Below are 3,846 nucleotides of genomic sequence, written 5' to 3'. Positions count from 1 at the left end.
TGTTATAAAAAATAATTGCTTAAAAATATAATTCTAAATCGATTAAATATATAGACGTCTAATTTATATTTATATGCATTCGAATTTTTATTTATTTAAAATTATCTTAAAATAAATTAGGTTTCAGAATATTAATCACTCTTATCATCTTGTTATTTTTAAGTATTCAAATTAGGAAGCTTTTAAAAAAATAATTATATATGCTTTTATAACCATTAATGAATTATAGAAAATAATTGCTAATATTAATTGTGTAATTATTTATAATATACCTGTTTGGTAGTTTTCTAGAAAATATTTTATAATACTTATATATTCATTAATAAATTATAAAAAAGTAATTGTTGATATTAATTTTGTAATTATTTATGGTATGCATGTAGTTGTTTTCTAAATGTATTAAGTAAACTATAGAAAATAATTACTAATGTTATATTTAATAAATATATTATATACTTAATCAATAAACACATATTATAAATAGAGGTAGATTATGCAAAAACTTTAAACCCCGCACCAGACACAAGATCCAGAGTTATTCACATATAGAAGAATGGCTGGTTCACTTCTCTCATTGATTTTTCTGAATTTTATCCTTGCAGTGATGTTTGTTATTCTATTTTCATCTGGTATGAATAAAAATAGCTTTCAAAACTTGATTTATTTGTATAATAGTTTAAATTTGATTTTAAATTATTTTTTATAATTGTAAGTATTGATAATAATGCAGGTGTCAGCAGCACAACTGTTTGTCAAGGACGATGCATCGAATTTCGTGACTGTGCTTTGCGTTGCCAGAGTTTAGGTTATAAAACAACGCATTGCAGTGGTGTATGTTGTTGTTCCAATTAACCAATGCATTCTTTCTATGGATGCAAATACACAAAATATTACTAAATAAATATTACTAAATAATATTTCCTTCAGTGTTAAAGAATTGTGAGAATAAATTAAGTTTTCTCTATTTTACTATGTTGTCTTTACGGTATATTAAAGTAGATTCTAAGATATAAGTGGACAGTTTTTAAACCATCTACTACAGTGCAACTTTTTTTTAAAAAGTTAATTAAATAAATTACTACATTGTGTTCTGTAAGGACTTAAGTATATGAAAAGACTAAGGGTATTTTCTTGCTGCACTTAAATATAAATAAGTTAGAATTAAGATATATATTTATTTATCCTATGAAAAATGTTAATTAAAGTTAACTATTACTTTTTAATCAATATGAAAAAATATAATTACATGTGTTAGAATTTGTATTCTTGGACAACTACCCTACATTTTAATAACAAATAAATAATTTGTTAGAATTACGCATAGGAATCTTTAATACGTATGGATAAAACCTGGAAGGGATTAATTCATTTACTGATTAAAATCTGTTTTTAAAAATTTTTCCTTTTAGAAGATGACTTCTCAATAAAATTGATTTCTTTAGTGTAAAATGAGCGTACAACATCTAACTATCAACGTTGGACAATCAAGCACTCAACGTTAAAAATGACTGGTGACAATATCGTAAATAAAATCATACAATTAGCATTGTTTGGTTAGAGGAACAAATGTTTATTGCCTTTTTAACGTCTGTAAAGAATAAACGTCTATTGGTGTTCAAATTCATAAAAGTTTGAGCGCGAAGATATTTTAAGAAACTCATTAGACGTTTGTTGGTAAGAGGAACAAATGTTAATTGCCTTTTTGAAGTTTGTTGGTCAAAGAAAAGACGTCTATTGGTGTTCAAATTCATAAAAATTTAAGCGCGAAGATATTTTAAGAGACCCATTAGACGTCTGTTGGTCAGAGGAACAAACGTTAGTTACCTTTTTGAAGTTTGTTGGTAAAAGAAAAACATCTATTGGTGTTCAAATTCATAAAAATTAGAGCACCGTTGAGTTCTATTTTTTCCTTCTTTGGCGGTGGTTGTCTTCTCCTCACCCTCACAACGACAATTGTCTACTCCCTCACCTTCGAGGTTAGTTTCACTTTTTGTTTTTTATGTATATTAGTTGTGGCATTTTCATTGGTTGCTGCACTTTTCATTGGTTGTTACTACTTCTAAAATTATGGAAATTTTTGTGGTGTATTCTTGTGTTGCATATTGACGTTAATTAACGTTCAAAGACAACAGATGTCAATTTAACGTCTTTTGCTATGACGTCAAACATTTAACAGATGTTAAAAGCCTAAAATAAATAATGTTAAAAGTTATTTTTGTGCTATTGTTTCTTTAACTTAATGACAAAAAAGTAATTAAAGTAGGGAAAGAAAAGCTTGCACAAGTGATAAAAATTTTGCACAAGTGATTTTTATTCTCGTTCAGCTCAAAAGATCTTATGTCAAGTTGTGAATTTCTCTAAAGAAGGGATTAACCAAACACTAGTAATAAATCAAAACTTGCAATACAGAGTAGAGTAGAGTAGACATTTAGAGTGCAATTCTCTTGATAAACAAGAGATGATAGACGCTTTCTATTGATACACAAAAAGGATGAACAACTTAAGCTTGCAATAATAGACGGGCACTCACTTAGACACACTAAAGGAGTCACGTCCTTTTGTTAGCATAAAGTTGAAGAGTAGAAATTTTAATAATGTCTCAAAGTCAAGTCTTAAGTACTCTTATTGTAGGCAGATCTTCATTAAGACTTGCTTTTATATTATAACTTTTTTATTTTAGTATATTGATGTACAGGATGTGGTTTATACTTGATTTTGTGTGTCGTTTGCCTTAGGGTGCATTATAAATCGTTTTAAATCAGAAAACCTCATTTTATACTCAAGATAATCGATTATCAATAATCGATTATGACTTTCATAATCGATTATCAAGAGCAATATTATGAGAATTTTCAAGCAATTTTTTTACACTTGTGCATTCAATGATGCATAATCAATTACCATATTAGGATAATCGATTACTACACGCTAAACTACTGATAACGGATTTTTGGAGATATCCTTGATTGAAGTCTCCATAAATTTGTTTGGGACTCTCATTCTAAAATACGAGAATACAAAATAAGTGTATTTTTGAAATTCTAATCTACATGTGCGGTGATAAGTGTTCTAGGATTTGCGGAACCCTTATGTTGTGGCTTTGAGAACTTGACGTGTTGGCATTGAGCGAGAACTTTCACTAGGAGTGTGATTGAGTGTAGTTGTTGTTACTGAGTTGAAAGCCTTTCATCCTTTGTGAAGATTCAAAGGAGGTGTTCATCCTTTGTGAAGATTCAAAGGAGGTGGTTATCCTTCGTGAAGCATTCAGAGGAGGTGTTCATCCCTTGTGGGTTATAGGGGAAGTGAGTTTCATCTCTTGGGGTAAAAAGAGACATGTTCTAACCTCAAACTATTTTATTTTCTTTGTGATTGTAACAGTTTGTTGGTTTGTGCTAGTGAAGCGTTAATTCTCGGTTGATATTAACAACTGGATGTAGGATCTCTATGATCCCAACCAGCATAAAAATTACTTGTGCAATTTTCTCTTTTTCTTACTCTTTAAATTTGTTTAAATTATTTTTAAGGAATTTATATTTACGTGAGAAAATTATTAAAAGAACAATTTGCGATAAGAAACCAATTCACCCTCATCTTGGTTTATTGAACGTGTTAACCATTCCACTGCACTGCTTTGACCATTGGTATTAGAGCTTGCTTTGAAAGTAATTCAAAATGACGGGGCAACATCAAACCTTTGTTGAGGGTGCCTCTATCAATAGACCTCCATTATTTATTGGAGAAAACTATGCTTTTTGGAAAGTGAGAATGCAAATTTTCATAGAATCTATTGACATTGAGTTTTGGGAACTTGTCACAAATGGTCCTTTTGTTCCTACTATAGTTATT

General features: G+C 29.2%; 1 long non-coding RNA gene across 1 annotated transcript; it reads left to right on the top strand.

Moving 5' to 3' along the window:
- The first annotated feature begins 516 nt into the window (after positions 1 to 516).
- LOC148200356 (uncharacterized) lies at positions 517 to 926 on the top strand. Its single transcript, XR_015785863.1, has 2 exons — positions 517 to 629; positions 731 to 926. It is a non-coding gene; the product is annotated as an uncharacterized LOC148200356 (long non-coding RNA).
- The last annotated feature ends 2,920 nt before the right edge of the window (positions 927 to 3,846 follow it).

The sequence above is a fragment of the Vigna umbellata genome, chromosome 4, assembly GCF_029865625.1.
Source record: "Vigna umbellata cultivar VRB3 chromosome 4, Vumbellata_1.0, whole genome shotgun sequence".
Taxonomy (NCBI): domain Eukaryota; kingdom Viridiplantae; phylum Streptophyta; class Magnoliopsida; order Fabales; family Fabaceae; genus Vigna; species Vigna umbellata.
This window is presented reverse-complemented; position numbering and strand designations above follow the sequence as displayed.